Below are 18,821 nucleotides of genomic sequence, written 5' to 3'. Positions count from 1 at the left end.
TGGTTAGACATAAGAAAAATGTATTCACTTGAGAGAGGCACAACACTGGAGAAGGTACCCACAGAGGCTGTTGAATTTCCCTAAATTTTTAAAACTCAGTCAGATGAGGCCCTCAGCAACTGGATCTAGCTTCAAACCAGGCCCTGCTTTGAGGGAAGTTAGTCTAGAGACTTCCAGAGGTTCCTTCCAACCTCAAATGTCCTATGACTCTATGGAAGTGGCCCTGGGTTACTGCTGCATAGTTCTTTGGGAATTTCCCCACCTCTTCTTTATCTTCACATCTCCCAGATTCGGAATCTTCCTCTCCCCTCTCTCACAACTAAAACAACCTCACATTTGGAGAGGGCAAATACAAGTCATGATATTAAAAGTCAGGTGTTTCTTGCACCTTTCAGATCCTAGCAATGACACCTACATCTTTGACCCTATTTACGAATTTTTAACTATTCACAGACTGTTATTATATCAACATTTCATCCAGTCCTGCACTCTATATAGTCTTCTTAATCTTTCAAAAACCAGTTCCTTCAAATCTGTAGTCACATTGACCAGATTGTGCTTCATTGCTTTGGGGGAAGGAAGGAGGTTGCTCTAAAGGATATAATCAATGTGAAACTGCTTTGTGAGGAGTTAATATCCTTGGGGGAAAGCCAGAGAGGATCAGAAGAAAGGTGACTCTGATCGGACTTATCTTCTGAGTCAGTTTGCAGAGCTAGTCCTATTAGAGTTTGACAAATAAGCTGCACGTGAAGAACAGTCAGAGCAGTGAAGTTGTAATTCCCATGTGAGCCTGGAAACTTGCAGAGCAATCCCCTTCCCAGGCTGGTAAGGCAGTACCTAAGTGAGCCCTCAAACAGCTTTTCCTGTTATTGTCCACACTTCCATTCACTGTGTCATCATTTGAGGGATTTTCAAGGAATTACGTACGTGCTTATAATGTGGAAGTTGTTGATTTAACTTGCTGCTGGATCTTCTTGGCTAAACTCTTTTACTTTGCTAAATCTCTTTGGTTGAGTAGTACCACCGTGGGCAGAAGTTTTCAGGAGCAGGACCTACCCATAAACCTTCAATATATGTGAATATAGACCTTTGAAGACTTTTATTTTGCAAGAAATATCAGTGATCTTTTAAAAATTATTTTGCAAGAGGTAGATCCCTAATATGAAATATGTGTAAATAAAATCCTTCTTTAAGTACAATCCATGTTAGGTATGGGGTATTTTTCCATTTTTATGGTACTCTTAGTTTTGAAACGGAATGATTGGGGTTTATTAAACACACAGGCCTTCAGGGCTCTTTTCTGGTAATTAGAAACATAACTTAAATCCATAAAAGTGCTTTCTTGGAACCATTGTTGCTAAAGGGGTGACACGATTTACTTTTGTGCTTGGCATGAGTCCTTGAAGCAATATATACCATTTTATTTCAGGATGTATAAACTACACATTATTGTCAACAGTAGAAACAATTATAACTAGACTTGCTTATTCATGTTAACCCATAATATCATTATAGAATGATTTGAGGTTAAACCTAAGAATACTAAAAACCCCCACTTTTTGTTTTTATACAGCATCCATAATAAATACTGGCACAAAAATCTCTGTAGACAATCAACAGAAAGATTTAATAGGGAAGGGGAAATTTATGTGTGCAACCAGAAATATCAGGTTTGCTATATGCTGCAGTTTGAGACCGAAAGGAAGAATATCAGTTATCTATGAGAGAGAGGAAAGAACACCTTCTGTTTACAAAGTTGTAGTTAGTCCTACCAGTTAAAAGGTTTTGCCATAGCTTCTGGAGTTATATGTCAGCCCTGACTTCCCCCTGTTGGAATGAACATAAGCAACATTTTTTCAAGGAGTGTGCCTCACTTCCCTCTGAGACCTTGTGACTAGAAGATCATATTTAAAGATAAAGCAAGGAGGATTTTCCAAGGTTACCCTTTTGAATCAACATTTTCATAAACTCTGAGCTGTACCTTGTAAATATCAATGCTCATGTTCATGTCACATCTAAGTGCAGACAGATCTTGACTTCTAGTGCTTGGTCACTACTTACTTAGTGTAAACAACTTGACTTTTCTTTCCTAAGGCAGGTAAATAAAGGCAGGCATCTGATTCAAATCAGTTTTCCAGAAGCTCATGAAACCATTGCAAGGATGCTAAATACTGCACACTTCAAGAAGATATCTGGCGTAATTCAAATTTGGACAATCCAATTAGGAACGTCAATCTAATTCAGAAACCAGCAGTGAGATCTGGAATTCAAGGAGGGAAAGAACCTAAAACAGCATTTAAAAGCACCTATTAGAAAATGATGAATTACTGTGTCTATCAAAAGACCAGAGAGCCTCCACCTCTGTTTTGATACTTCCTTTCTCATATCACACACTGCTTCACAACTACTTGGAATCCTGCAAGCAGTTATTCAAGTTTTAGTACAAGGTTGTCTGTACCTTAAAAAAAAATCTGTACTGAAATCAGCTAGTTTCTCCACAGGCTGCCTCAGAGAAAACAACTATTTAATGAGCACAGGGAATAAATTACTCTTTTACTCTTTGAATGTGGTCTGCCATGGCAAATTTCAGGTGCATTGTCGAAATAATGGTGAGGGAGTGTATGTCTCTGCTCCCTGTGTGACACAGTTCCAGTGAGATATGTTCACTATTGGGACTTCTCACATTGTCTTCTTTGAGTGGGAATCAGCTTCATTTTTTTTTAGAGAAAACCATGGAAATATCAGTGGTTAATTTGCCAGTCTATGTTGCCTAAAGTGGATAGTATTGCTGACAGATTCTCTCTAAGGCACTCTGAGGCACACTCCCACTGTTCCTCTGCTCAAGGGATATCTGTAACTCAGTAAAAACATAGCCTGGGCCTGTTGCCACAGCTGTGCCAGAGTGCTTCAGCCCACTGTTAGTGAAAAGTCTTCTAGCACTGCAAACGGAGTACTTTTCCAAGGCTCCTGGCAAACACTGAAGAAGTGGTTTGCATACAGGTGCCACCTGAAAGGAAGACAGCAGAAACAAGTCACGAAAGGATAAAGAACCCTTTAATTCACAATTTCTAGGGTCAGTGTCAAGACAGAAATGGGAACTGGAACTAATGGAGAAGAAGAAATCAGAAAGCACCGAAGTTTGGTGTCAACAAAGTCTGAAAGCACGGGAGGAGCCAAAAGCTACTGATGAGGACTTGAAGCACCAGCTAGCTAGGGAACAACATGGGCTGCTCCAAAGGTTACCTGTGGTTAGGCTGTGGTTACTTAAGCTCAAGCTGGAAAGATCAGTTCTTTGATTCTGGTTAATGAACCCCAGCTAGTGAGAAGTCAGGCCAAACTCAGATGCCTGAAAGGAAGCCACAGTAGAGCAGGCTCCTAGTTTAATGGCATAGCTTAGTCCAGCATTTGAAGCAAACTGCAGAATGTGAGAGGCTGAGTCAATGGCTAGACAGTTGCCCTCTACCTTGGTGCAGTATTCTGCTCAAGTATTTTATTATTCTGCTTCTCCAGTAAGAACTAGATATCGAAGAGAATGAGAATACCAGTTCAGTACTCCCCATCCAGCAAGTCATGAAAAAGATTTTGTTCCTTTCCATGGCCTTTGGATCAGGTTCACGATGGATGATTGTGAATCATTTTCTTTCTTATCCTACAGGCATATCCTCTACTTTGGCAGACTGACTACTGATGTTTTTCAGAGATCTTGAGAAACCAAATGAAAGGAGGTAAGCATTAGACAGAGTAATTTTCCTGTGATGAATTAGGGCTGGGCATTCATTTGCTCCTTTCATAAATCTTTGATCTGCTTTTATATCTTAGTTGTCCTTGATGGGAAACAAACTGAGCCTTTGTCAGGTAGTCATGAGTGGGATAATACCTGTGCCTTAAGTTCCTTACCTGTTTCCAGTAGGCTTAATGATCATCTGTCTTCCTCAGACTCCTGAGAACTTCCATAACATGCTGTAAGGGGCAAAAGAAGGGAGCAAGAAAAGTATAGATCAGCACTTTAGGCCGTGTTATAAACTATGTGGTAATTTGGGCTGCTGCATTTACAGCTAAGTTCTACCAGATGACACATACAGAATTAATCATAACATGCCTGAGTCTGCACACCCTTCTGACTGCACTGAGCTCAGGGCAAGAAGGGGCAAAGGGATTAAGTACTCTGTTGTCTCCTTTCTCAAGAGGCCAAGTCAGAGACCTGCCTCCTGCTTTTCGGATCTCTGGTTTTTGTCAGTCCAAAAGTTCAGTGTCAGTAGTTTTAAATATACTTATGTATATAAGTATTACATACATTTACATATTTATACACACACAGAGATACTTATAGAAACGATACATACATACTAACTCCCACGATTTCCACATTGTTTCCATATGTCAGATGTGTGACTGATGTTACAAGGAACATCACCATAGGACTGCAGGGAGTGAATTGCCATTGCTGCAAGTAAGCTGCGGGTGGAAACCACCTTTTCCCTTCCCAAAAGCTTATGTCACAAAATGATAGCAAGGAAGACAAAGCTCAGTAGACTTTTCTGAAATGACCTTGTTGCCCTTTTGCTGACCTCTTTGCTGTACTTGACGGACTGCAGCACTAAGCTGTTAAGAAAGAGGGCATGCATGTTGCACCCAAAAATCTTTCATAAATCTGTATCTATCATGACTTCTTAGGAGGAAAATGTTCTTTCACCATTGCTCCTGACATCTTGGAACAACACTGCGCACTATTTGGTTCTCTGACCTTATCAGCTGGGTCTAGCTGCATGTAAAGCTTAGCAAAACCAAAACATGGTTCAGTCTAGAGCATTTGCCACGGGCTCTTTTCTTTTTTTTCTCTTTGTGAATTGTTACCAACAATGGTCTTCCATGAGTAAACGTTTTCAGCATTCCTACAGTCTCATTCAGCTTTTTACTGTAGGTCTTGTTGAGACAGGACGGTGAAGATAAACACACTTCTGATGGGTGAATGGACGTCTCGGAAATTTGTAATAGGATGTAAGAGATTTCTTTTTTCTTCTTCCTTGTTTTCAGTCCTGGCCAGACTGCTGTTGCATATGTAGCAATCGCCTTCTGCATAAGGATAGGGCGTTAGTGTTCAAGACTCATTTTTCATTTCACAGCCTACACAACACATTTCGAATATTATTTTGAAAACACAAACTTCAGTCTTTGAGTTACACCAAACCTAAGTGAGTCTTGATCTTAGTAAAAGTGCATCACGCACCCTCTGAAGGAGCTCCTACCCCAGTCTGCCTTTTCTCCCCTGCTACCACCAGCTGCCATCAGATGATGATCGCAGTGGGCAATTCCAGCTTCTCATGGAGAAGGAAAGGGTAATTTGGAGAATTCAGTGAGCTCAGTTTATCCCCTCATATACTCCCACTAAGGCCTGCCTGGGGCCGTTTTGCAAGGGCTTAGTTAGTTTAGCCCAGTGACAGCTGTTTCTTTCATCATCTGTTTTTTATATGTTGCATTTCTTTTTAACATTGCTCTTTGTCAAGTCTAATCATTCTTTTCTTTTGAGGTGCTGCTTTCTGAAAGGGGCTAAAGAATTTATTCTCCAGGCTAAAAAAAAAAACTGTGTTGAAAAAGAGCTAGAGAGAAGTATATTACCCTGAAAGCAAATTTTAGTTTGGCTTTAATGCCTGGAAATGGGGTAGTAGAAATGGAGGTAAACACCTTATTGGAATTAGTCATTAGCCTTTCCACTTCCCTTCTTACAAGAAGACAGAAAGCTTGAGGCAAGTCCCTGGCAGCAGTTGCAAAGTCGGGTGGGGATTCCCTTCCACAGCAGAAAGCGCAATTATTCGCTACCATTACTTGATCCTTTTTAATTAGCCTTTGGACATCTATTTTACAACTCAGTTTCTCTCCAACGGCATGAAGTAATGTTGGGGTCATGTGAGTGCCACTGTTCTTTCTCTCATTTCTGTTCCTCTGAAAGCCCACCGAATCCCACACAGAGGATCATCAACCAGTAAGGACGGAATAATTCTCAAAAAAAAAAAAAGTTAACCTTAATGACATGTATACTAAATTCTAAGATAAAAACTTTATGCTGAAATTGCAAGTCAGTACTTGAGCAGATTAGGTTCACATACAAGATTTTCTAGCTGTTCAATACTACTCATTTCCATACCAACAGAAACAATATTCAGTTTCTGTACAAACAGAAAAACAGGAAAATTCAGGAGAAAAGCAAGAGGCCAGGAAATCTTCTGAGGAGAGAAGTCAGTAGGGGTGGAGGTAGCTAACAAGAAGATAAGAATCTAGGGCAAGGTTTTGCTAGGGTTTGATATATTGGTTTTATTTGTAAAGGCAGGATAATTTTGTGTCAGAATGACCCAGAAATACAGAGACTTTTCCATCTATGTACTAAGAGGCTATATTTCATGCAATTTTTATGTATTAGAGTTCTTGCATCTCATTTCACTACCTCCTCCCGCATAAAATAAGCTTTATGCAAATAAATGCTTGAGATTTCTGGATTGGTCTATGTTTTCAAAGGTGTGACAATGCACTAATTGTTAAAAGAAGGTAATGATCTTTCATAAGAGTTTTTCCACATCGTCATTCAGAAGAAGTCCCAGTAAACTTCACAGATCTGACCTAATTAAATCCAGCATCAGACACATGCCTCTTCACTTTTGATTCAAAAACCAAATCTGATTCTGATTGCCGAATATAAAGAAGCAGCTGATTCCATAATTGTGAAGCATAAATACGAAAGGCTCCAGCCGCCAAACGTTTTCAATTTATATTTAGGACAAGCTAATAAATCAGACTGTGACCTCAAAGTGTAACTGGAAACATGAAAGTCAATTGTAAGGATATTCTGGGGTAATGTGAAGAACCGGATAGGTAAACAAAAATACTTTAAAAATATCAGTGTAAAATATTACTGCTAACCGATGAAAGACTTTCAGCTCCAGGATGTTTTATTCCAAGACTTTTCCAGAGGTTTTTTTGCTTTACAGTAAACCAGCTGTACTTACTTACGCAAACTAGCAGGCTACAGTATTGTATCAGTAATGAACCGAAACTGTTTGCAGGTTACCAGTTGTGAAAGTTTTCTTAAACCAGCACACAAAGATTTGAGGTCTAAATGCTACTAATGGCATCTGTGCCAAGTGGTCACAAACTGCAACTAGACACCTGTCCCAACAGTGTCATTATAAAAATTGCAGAGTGATCCTTTATGAATGGCATCTTCCGTGATCTCGCTATACTCTATGCCAGAAACAGATTTTTGATCTACTATTTAAGAATTCGTTTCCAATCTTAGCTGAGGTAAGCAGAGTATCTTCATCCAGAACTCCCTTGTGGTCATTCTCATATTGCAGATGTCGAATTCACCCTTGTTTTTCCATTGTTCACTGACAATGAAAAAAACTCTGCTTTTTAACTGACTTCATTTTTCCTTTACAGTTCTCCAAAGAGAAGGAAGAGTTGCTTGCCAAACACTGCTGTCAGTCCGACATAACTGTGGGCTTGATCACATGAAAATTGAAAGTGTTTCTCTTTTCAATTGATTAAATGATTAACTACAGACTTCTTTAATAGAGCAGTCAGCATAATTCATCCTTAAACTCAGCATGGAGCACTGTGTGCACCATGCTCGAAATTGCTGACAGTTCATGGTTTGTCACATTTGGCAGTCTCCGTACAGAAAAAAGGGTAGTCTTAAGCTGAAATAAAAATAGGTGCTTTGACCAGAACTTGGAAACAACAGGTAGGAAGAGAGGTTGTGCAAATACATATCAAAAACACTGAGCTTTTCATTTCTCATTTTACTAGCTTTAGTTTTGTACATCTTCATAACTGTCTGTTCCAGTCAAGTTACCATCGGTAAATAATGAAATGTAAATGATGTTAAGATTTTGAATCTTGTAATAGATGACATTTCTAACATATTCAGTTAATGCTGGACATTCGTGAAATGGAATGGATGGAATGGTACCTAAAGGAGTGAGGAAGGTGAACTTGGAACGTCTTGACTCTGTTGTCTTACTGTCACGAGTCTCCCTCTCTCAAGTGACACAGACCTAGAGTGTTTTTTCCACCTCTCTCCCTCCTGGAAACTTTTTGAAAGTTGACAATTGTGAATTGTTTTAGAAAAGTGTTTTGTTTTGACTTTCTCCAAACATCTAGTATTTAAAAAAACAAAACACAATGCCCAATAATTTTCACTATTTGGACAGATATATGGTTCCATTTCCATAACTCCTGGACTTTGCAGCTTCCAGAGAAGCCCTGCAGAACCAGGATGTCAAGTTGCCATGTGTTTTACAAACTTTTAGGAAAACAAACATCTTCATGCAAAGTGATTACACACTTCTCAGCCTCATCTCCTCTGAGATGATCTAGATGATCAGGCCTTCATGGCAACACAAAGCTCTGCTGAGATTAGTCAAGCCACAGCTGGGCACATGGAACCATCCACTTAAGGTAGTTCACTGAATCATAACCCAAATGGCAGCAAGCAGTAAAAACAAAATGTGCAAAAAATCAGTAGTAACGAGTGGCATATGTACGTGGTTTGTGCATGGTTTTGCTTTATAATCTAAGAAAGAGCCATCTGAGAATCCATGGGTGGTATCTGACCCTTCAATGGCAGCTAATGCATCTGTTGGTTAAAATTATGACACTCTAGCAAAGCCATGTGAGGATTAAAGACTAGAATAGCAGAAGTGTCACAGATCAGAATTCAGCAGCTTCTTTATATACTAGACATACCTTAAAAAGTCAAAATATTCTTGGCCTAACTAAATCTGATCTCTAAAAAGCACTGAAAAACTGCATGGCATAAAACTGCCTCACCACCAACGTTTCTGGGAAGTCTTGTCTCTACTTAGGTAGAATGTAGATTCGGGGCAGGAATTCTGATTTTATTTTTCTTAGTTTATTTAAAGCAATTACTGTACAGGTTATTATAAACACTGCCTTTCAGTTTCTGTGGTCACCTGACCAGGATTAGGAAGTATTATCTAGCCTAGAACACGGGCTGGCATTGTGGTGTACGTAGTCATTAGCCGATATAAGGAGCTCACAGACTGGATGAAGTACTGCACTGGCTGACAGACATTTACAGCTGTATTGAAGATGAAAGCTGACAGATGAAATTGGGAGCCAAGATAGGACAAAGAAAGGTTTTCAGTATTTCTGCTAGCCTTTCTGCTGCCTGTAAATCCAGAGAAACTCTTTTGCAGATACAGCTGCCCTTTCAGCATTTAGATGCATATCAGAAAGCCATGGATTTCTGAGGATAAGGGGTCTACAAAAGCCACCTTTTTCTACCTTCTGGTTTACCTTTGACCTAACAGCAGCTGTAGACTTGAAGCTCTCTTCCTGCATTGGCAACACATAACCTAACATGTAAAAGGCTGTAATATTTCAAGAATATGAATAGTAGTGTAACATTTGCAAAGTGCTTTCTCTTTCGGAAGCTCCTATGATCTTGAAATGTGCCATAGTGCCAAATCACAAATGGTAATTACCTAATTTTGCTACTGATCTTCATAGTGAACCAGACCTTATTTACACCATTTAGTGCAACTTGTCCATTCAGTCACAATGAAACCACTTTCTGCAATGATCCCTGATTCCAGAATAGTACGTCTTCGCTTTTTAAAACATTTCCTTCCCTCTACCCCTCACATATGTTAATAAAACACTTTTTGACATAGAAATACATTCTTTGCTCCTGACACAAAGAATGAGAAGAAAAGCTCCATAACCGACAATTTTCCTTACATCATCTATTTTTAAAGCTTTTTATAGATGTTAATAGAGTGTGATGGGTGTCATCCAAATTTTAGTGACATAAGTGAAAAAACTCCCACTATTTCAGTGACTTCAGTGAGTTTTGCATGTTACATGAGTAACGTTCATTGCATAAATGTGGACAGCTTTCATTCAGAGAGAATTTTTAGATTTCAAACTCTACTTTTTTTCCAATAAACATTTTCATAGTTGTTTCTGTTTCATGGAGAATTTTCACCTTTAGTATCTGATCCAAATTAGAATAAAATCAAACAGCTTTGGTAATTTCATGACACTGATAATATTTGTCAATATCTGGTTTGTAGAACTACTACAGATCAAGAAACCAATGCAGTCCAATATTCAGACACTGGAGAGACTAAAATTATGACTCCATGGTTTCCCTATTTTGTGTAAGACGTATTTCACTAAAAAGATGTGCATATATACAAATGACTACATCAAAAATATAGAGAATACAAGCACTCGATCATTCAACTTATTCATATTAATTTAAATTTGCTTATTTTGATAAACTATTATAGGGGAGTTAATAGAGATTCAGAAAATGGAAGAAGCACAAATGAGGAAAAAGCTTCAGATTAATTTTGGAGATAACTGATTTTATTCAAATAAAATAGCTGTTTGTTAAACAGTTTTCAAATTCTTCTAATTTTAAGAGGTATTTTAACAAACATTGTGTGTCTTTTGCAGATGCAGATTCCTCTAGCTTGTTAAACACTTCTAAGCAAACTCTCTAATAACACAGACTAGCATGAAAAAAAATGTTATTTTAGAATGTGTCTGCATTAGAACAGCTTCTGGGCACTGAATTTAAAGATTTCAGAAAATGTTTACTGTATTTGAGGAGATCCTTACAGGAATAAGAAACCACAGGCACATTCTGGTAATCAGTTTTTCAGCCATATGTCTTTGTGCAATTTAAGCGAGTTAGTAGATAATATTATCACTGAGAAATGGGAATGATTTTCATAAATGGAAGTCTGAGTGGTTTTAATTCTCTGAATTTATGATTCAGTATGCTGTAGTCTTTACCTAAATTATTAGCAGAGATCCCACACCAGCAAAAAGAACAGCATTGTCGTCCAATAAAGAACAATTTGAAGTAGGAATAAAAATACATTTCTGATATCCTTTTATGGCAGCTGATGGAAAACATTGATTTTTTTAAAGGTAATCATTCAATCGTTAGCTAACTTCATAGAAATACCTACTTCAGGTTAGTCTGGGCAGAAGAAACCTAACATGGCTGCAGGCATATCATGCTCTGAACTGAAATCTTGAAAGAGTCGTGGATCAGAATCAGAGTATGTAGAACAAATGAAGCGGCCACAGGGTTGATAGTAGAGTCAACCTCTAAATGCCTCCAGTGGACCAAGCCTCTGCCAACAGCTTCAGTGCCATGGAGAAATCCAGCAACCAAAGGGTTTAAAAGGAGTAAATTTTGTGATTCCTGTGGGTACTTTCTCAGCACTACTGACGCTTTCAAGAGAAGACTGGTCATAGAAAGTCTTCAGCATTGCCAGCTAAAGTAGAGCTTCAAAAGGATCCAGTTTCATGCTGCTGAATTCCATATAAAGGTTTCTATTCCTTTTTTTTAATTCTGAGCCAAAACTCTATTCAAATTTGGCATTGCTCCTTCTATGTATGATGCAGATATCAGAACAGCACATGAAAGTTCGAAAGTTGAGGGCATTGCTACATCTGCTTAATTTTCTATGTAAATCATCATACGCAAGTAGCAAGTACTTAGCTCTTCGCAGGTAACTGTTTAGTTATGGCTCATTTGGAAACAAGGCTTTCCCTTTTATCCAACAACTGAAGCACACAAATCACAAAGTGAGAAAAGGTTTATTTGGTGTTTGTCATTTTCTGCTTTACGTTTTATTTTTGACAGTGTTCCTCTTCCTCGTAGTCTTCATTAGCTTTTACATACTGGGCTATTTGGTTCTGCTAACCTGCTGCTTAGAGCAGAGTCATCATGTGTGACATCATAAAGTATCTTTCTTTATTTATTAGGCTTCAGTGTTCCTTGAGAGAGAGGAAGTTGAAAGAAATGAGATGAAGATGGGAGTGGCAAAATAAAAATGTGTATCATTGTGGTGGGTTGACCTTGGCTGCCTGGCAGATGCCCATCCAGCCACTCTCTTACTACTCATCTTCAGCAGACAGGCATAGTAAATAAGATGAAAAAGCTTGTGCGTTGAGATAAATACAGCGAGAACACTTCCCAGCTATTATTAACAGGCAAAACAGACTCGACTTGGAGAAAATGAATTTAGTTTATTGCAAATAAAAATCGAGTTGGATGGTGAGAAACAACAACAAAAATTAAAACAACACATTCCCCTCACACACTTTTTTTCCCAGGCTCAACTTCTCTTCTTCAGTCTCACCTCCTCTACATCCTCCGCCCCAGCCCCAGGGTGGTGCAAAGGGTTGGGGAGTGGGAGGTTATCGGGCCAATCCATAAGAGTTCCTTTCTGCTGCTCCTTCCTCCTCATACTTTTCCCGTGTGGGTCATCTCCACAGGCTGCAGTCCTTCAGGATAAACCTCCACCAGCATGGCATCCTCCCCAGGCTGCAGTGTGGAAATCTGCTCCGACGTGGTCCTCTCCACCAGCTGCAATAGAATATTTGCTGCACTGTGGTCTCTTCCACAAGCTGTAGGGGAATCTCTGCTCCGGTGCCTAGAGCACCTCCTCCTCCTCCTCCTTCTCTGACCTTGACATTCACAAGGTTGTATCTTGCACTTACTTTCCTCACTCCTCACACTGCTGTGACTGAATTTTGGCCTTTTTAAAATATGTTTTCTCAGAGATGCCATCAGCTTGGCTGATGTGCTCAGCTCTGTACTGTGGTGGGCAGGCCCTGGTCTCTTCCCACAGAGACCACTCCTGCAGTTCCCCTGTTTCCAAAACCTTGCCATGTAGACCCAATGCATTTGCAAAGACAAGGAAAGCTCACTGTAGCTTAGAAACGGTGGAGTTTCTCACTCAGCCTCAGTTTTTCCTACTTGCAAGTTACATGTGGGAAGCTTCCTTGCAAGCCAGAAGTTACAAGCTGCCCTCACAACGCACTTCCACGTTCCTATGGATCACTCCTGTATTGCTCTACAAGTGAAGTACCAGAAGGAGAGAGGCAGGAAGGCATAAGCCAAGAGAGATCTTTGGGAATGTGGTCATTGTACAGTGTCACAGCCCAAGAAACTTCCACCCAGAATCATTACATGAACCATCTGTTTGCTGTCTATTAATAATCAAGAAAGTGAGAAAATCTAGCTAAAAAACCCATAAGAAGCAAAATTTCTGGGGAGAAGGACAGCACGAACTGTCTCTGCTCATCTGACTTTCCTCATATACCTCCAAAGAAAAAATGGAGCTGTGTAAAACTATACTGGATGTTTCCGATAACTCCTCAGACTATCTTCAGGTAGAAACAGCAATCCTGCTATGTGTAAAAAGGGTGTAACAGACAGAACTGCTTTCTAAAGGCTACCTTAATCTTCTGTAGCCATTGAAAGCATCCAGGTAAGAAATGGGAAGGTACTTATATTCATTACAACTGTCGTCTTGCTTCTCTGAATGGAGTTAAATGTACTGTGCAACAGCCGTGACAAGAGGTGGTTGTGCATCCTCTTACATCTTTTCAGAATTTTGTTCAGGTATTTGTTTTCCCCTTTCATACCTCCTCCTGTTTCGTCTCTTCCCAGCTCTGGCTTCTGGCAGCTTTCCTCATCTCTCCACTTTACTGCTTGGTCCAGCCATTTCCTGGGTTCTTTTACCTGATATTGTCCTTGTTTTGTGCTCTGACTCCTTTATAGGCATTATTCTTCTCTTTCTCTTATTTGACTACTTTCTGGCAAATCTTTTTTTCCAGCCCTTATCACTCTGCCTTCCAGCCTCCACTACCTGCTCGGCTTGGCAGTGGCAGTGGCAGCAGGAGTAGATGAAAAACAGGCATCAGACATACTTACCCCTATATGGTATCCCTTGTTTGATGGTCATGATGTTTATCCCACCCTTGCTGTGGACTGGTCAACATATGTGTTTACCCTGGCCAGTTGGTCTAAAAAGAAAACAAAAACAAACCCAAGGCACTGTAAATCAGATTAATACAATGTGAGTGTTTCGGATCTTGTTTATGTCAGTTGTACAAAATTGACGTAAGCGTGGTCACTCCTGGTTTACCTGATTGTTTGTGCACTTTGAGTAAATAGCTGTGAAAATGGCCTGTCATGGAAGAATAAGGTGAGCTTGGACTTAATTTCTGACTCCAGCACTGTACGAGTATAATGCCTCTGAAATCCGTGGCATTGCTCTAGCACAAAAATGTAGTAAGCTGTGGGGAACAGAATCCTGTTTTGTTGCCTCTGAAAATTTTCAGTCTGCCTGATATGGCATGAGTCAAAAATATTTTGTTATTCACTGCTTTTTCTAATTATCAGATTTGTCTCCAGTCCATTTTGTGGTGTTGGCCAGGCACTTGATCTGAGTCAAATTTTCCATACAATCCACACTGCTTTATGTTTCAATGTTTTTTTTCTTCTGCCTTAAAACCAGAACAGAAGAGCTGGCTAAGCATGTACAAACCTGCCTGATGAAAAGACTTGTTTTTCCTTTTCCCTCACCCTTTCTTTTCCATTTAATGCTAGTACAAAGATGAAACACCGTTTAAGTAGCATAGTGGTTAGAATTATGAACTGGGGAAAGCGATTAGCAGATCATCAATCTGTTCACTTGCCAGTGGACCACTTCATCCACACAAGTCATCTTCATTAAAGAATCCAATCTCTTGAAGATAACATTAATTTTTATAATAAGGAACTGTGGTATGTGCCTGATATTGTTTTGAGAACACTTTCAGCATCCTTTTACTGCTGAGCTTAGTCTATGGAGAGTTATCTGGGGTTGAAAAACATCTCTAGCTGCATAAAAGCAGATGAGAAACACAAACAACTGGAATGAATAAGTAATGAATCCTCCTATTCCTCATCACTGAGTGGTCTCATCACTTGATCCAAGATCCAAGATCCCATTGTGTACTTAATGCTGGCATTGTTATCCCCACCCATCTCTGCATTTGGAGAAAGGATGTTCACTTTTGCAGTTCAGGTGAAATTTCATCTGCAAGCTGCTTGCTGTCATTTTTCTGCACTACAGTCTGGATCTGTGACAGTCAGTTTGGTGGAGGAAGAGCATTACTTGGTCTGGGTGACAAGATAGTTTCACTGAGTTTTCTGAGCATGGGGTAGACCTAAGTTGCATGATTGCAAGTATTGATTCAGACAAGCTTACTTGCTACTGCAGAGCACAGCCATAGTTATGTGGCTCCCAGTCTTGCTGTGTTGACTTGTCTAGTGAAAATACACATAAAAACCTACTTTGGTTTGCCAGCCATGACTGAAGGAGCTCCACTGATGAAACTGTAGCTTTTGGACAAAAAGCAAATGGTCTCCTTCCTATACCTTATACTAAAAAATTTCAGTGTTGTTGGCTTTGCTAGAAAATTCCAAGTGGTGTTGGCTTTGGACATCAGAGATTATCAGAAGCCTGGCTTAAAATCCCACTGTTCTAAACTGACTTTTCCTGAAGCTTCAGACTCCCCAGAAACAAAAGAACCCAGTAGCTGTTATTGCACTTCAGTTGCTTTTATTTTTCTAAGTGTGTCCTGAGTTCTGTGCTGCTTTTGCCTTATCCAGGGTCAAAGATATCAAAATGAACCAAATGTTTCTGAAGTTGAAAAAAACATTAAACTTCTGGTCCAGGTGGAACCTAATTTTTTTTCAGGACACCAAATAGATCTGAGTGTTACATCCGGCCTTAAATGCTCTGTTTCAGTTTTACACTTTTGAACTAAAATCTTTTTCTTACCCTGACTGATGTCAGCTGAAAGAAAGTTCCAAGCAAAACGCCCTTTACAGTGCTATTTTAGGGCTGAGGCCATTCTTTCTCTCTTCTCTTCGTCTTTCCATTTTCCTGATGCAATGCTCAGTCTGGCCTTGGGCTCACCTCACAGACATAAAAAAACAAAACCAAAAAAACCCAAAACACCAGAGGAACCCTTCAAACCTCAAAATTTTGCTTTCGGAATAGGCTCAGAACCTAGTGATTAGCTTCCTCTGAAATAGCTTTTCAGATTCCCAAGCTTCAAAAAGTTGGAATCACTGAAAGGCCTGGTGGCAGATAGATGTCTTTTTTTTTCATTAAGTCTATAACTCAATCTGGCAGTGGAGAAGTCTACAAAAGAAACACTGCAGAAAGAGGAAGTAGCTCACTAAGTCTTGGCAAATATCTTCAAAGAATTATTATTCTTCCAAGTTTGATCTGTACAGACACATGTAAACATATTAACGTATTGCCTTATCTAGGATTTTTCTGATGAGCAGAGGGGTTTCTTAGGGGGTAACATCCTACCAAAATGACTCAGTTCTTTCTGCAGCAATTAATCTTCCATGTTTGGTTTTACACTGCTTTCCAGTCGACCCCACCAAAGTGCAAGAAGGTCAGATTGCTTGTCGAAGGTCCCATATGACTCAGCAGACTAAGTGAAAACGGAGCTCAGAGGACCAACCTGCTTTCCAGCTTTTGGTTTAGAGATTCAGTCTACACAGTTTCTTTAGTATTTCATACATTCCATTAATCCCACTGGCTATCAGCCATAAAGGTATTGCAGAAATAGTCAATACACGTAAATGTGCACAGTGATATAAAACTTCAAGCTGATGGAAAATACATAGGACAAGCATAATTTAGTTCCTCTGCATTAAAAATACCCTTTAGGCCCGTGGCTCAAAAATAAAAGAATACGAGAATACTATTTGTGGTTTTCCCTGCGTTTATTAAGATGAATAAGATGAATCTTTCATCTTGTTTCACTCTTACTCTAACTACACATAATCAAAATCCCATGGTTTTGTATCAACTTCTCAACTTACTCCTATCTGAAAATGAAATTCGTAGCTTGACTGTTATGACTACTCTCCTGTTGATGTCCTCTGGATGCAGAATAGATAAATTCCAAATTTCAGGATAAGGTATTTATTTACAGTTTTCCCATTTGTAAAAACTTTGAGCTAGAGATGTGATGAAGTTCTCAGTCGATCAACAGAGCAAGCAAGCCAAACTTTCATCTGAGAACTTGTTGTCTAGCCAGTTGTGAAAGTCTTGTAAAAGTGAGAAATTGCCTCTTTCTGAAGCACATCATATTCTATAGAAATTAGATCTAGAAATGGAAGAGTTAAGAAGCATCTAATTATTAAATTTCATTAAGGACCAACAGTAGTAACTGACCCTTGTGAAACTGTGTAACAGGATAAAGCCCTGTGCTGCCATAGCAAAGTCTACAGGGATGTCCCAGAATGTTGCAAGGTGGTTAACTAGCAAGCAAAGGACCTTGCTATAATTTACTCCTTTATGACAGCATCCTTTGACTTTTAACATAAGCACTGTCTCCCTTAACCTGCCAGTTTGCATAAACTCTCAAAATAATCATTATGTCATTTGAATTAAAGAAATCTGTCTCCTGTCTGAGGTTCTGTATGTTTCATTTCACACATCCCTCTGCAAAACCAAGTCCAACCTCATTGGTAAACCTCTTCCTTTTGGAAACTTTGTTGAGAATCTCCCAAGATGGGCCTTTCTACTGTCATTTCCAGTATGTTAAGTCTTTTTGCTTTGGGCTCTGTGTGAGTTTCTGGAAAAGGTACTGGTCAGTTCAGATGTTTTCTGAGCCAGTTTCCTGCTTCATTTCCTTCCATAAGAAATACTCCCATCAGCCACTGGTGGTGGTAATCAGCTTCTGGAGACTTCTTCACTGAGTTTTTCTTACTTGTTGCATGGTGAGAGGGCAAGGAAAACAGTACAAAAAGCATTTCAAATATTTTGAAGGGAAAGAAAGAAGCCAGTTTCTTGTTAGACAGAAAAGGAGTCTCTGTGTCTTGCATGAGTACTCTATGTCTATACAAATGGAATAGATAAGTTGCCAGTAGACAGTGGTCAGGATTGGTAGCAGAGTTCCTAAGTTTTATAGTACCATTAAAATGTGTGTAAACTGTTTCCTTCGATTTATGTCAGCTATTAGTATATAGCATGCCCTCTTGGAAACCCCATTGCTTCCCACATCTGCATGAAGAAACACTGCCATTTCCTCTTCACTGAAATACTCTGCACATACACCTCCAGCTTCATCTGTAAGTCAGATGTGCCTAGAGAGCCATAGGCAAAGCTCCAGGGAGAACAGACTTACAGAAAATTCTGCTACACATTATGTGATCCTCCTTACTTATGGATCAAAACATGTGAAGAAGTGCTGCAGGAATGTGGTGTGTAGTGAAAGTCTCACTGTCACAAGTGCACAGGAACCTGTGCGGATCTACCAGGCAACACTGGACCCTTCACAGCTCTTTGTAGGAGTCATAAAGTACAGCCTGCCACATGAGGTCAGCCAATTAAAGAGAGTAAACTTGAGTGTAGTCACTGTCATGGAGCCCCAGCTAGGAGCTCATGAAGTGGGGGCAGAATCTCGGTCTCTGCTCCATTCATTCTCTCTGTCCCTCTCTATTCTTTCTGTCTTTCTTAGCAGCTAGGAGTCTTGGGAGACGCTTGTGTGATTGTCTGCTTTGTACAAACATTTCTTTTTAATTGGAGCCAGTTACAAGATCAAAAGGTGAATTACAGTGATTTTCTTGAGCACATGAAAATGAGAACACATGCTTAGAGATGGCCTTTCTAGCACAGCTAAGAGCGAGCTTGTTAGAAATAGCATGGCTGAAAAATAGCCATGTTAGAAGAGCTGGGCTTACCTGCGTGTAGAGGTTTCCATAAAGAATACCACAGTATTTATCCATTCACAGCTCTACTTGACTTGTTCAGGTTCTATTTCTTAGTAGCTCTGGAAAAATGTTTTAATAGCCAAAAAATCTGTACCTAATTACACACACAAAACCCAGCAGAGGAGAAGTCTATTTCCTCACAGAGATACTGTGGTTTATATATTCAGTCCTAATACGAACGACTCCACTATTATTTTCTGAT

The sequence above is a fragment of the Opisthocomus hoazin genome, chromosome 1, assembly GCF_030867145.1.
Source record: "Opisthocomus hoazin isolate bOpiHoa1 chromosome 1, bOpiHoa1.hap1, whole genome shotgun sequence".
In the NCBI taxonomy this organism is placed as follows: domain Eukaryota; kingdom Metazoa; phylum Chordata; class Aves; order Opisthocomiformes; family Opisthocomidae; genus Opisthocomus; species Opisthocomus hoazin.
The sequence above is the reverse complement of the archived record's forward strand: the minus strand, read 5'-3'. Positions refer to the sequence as shown.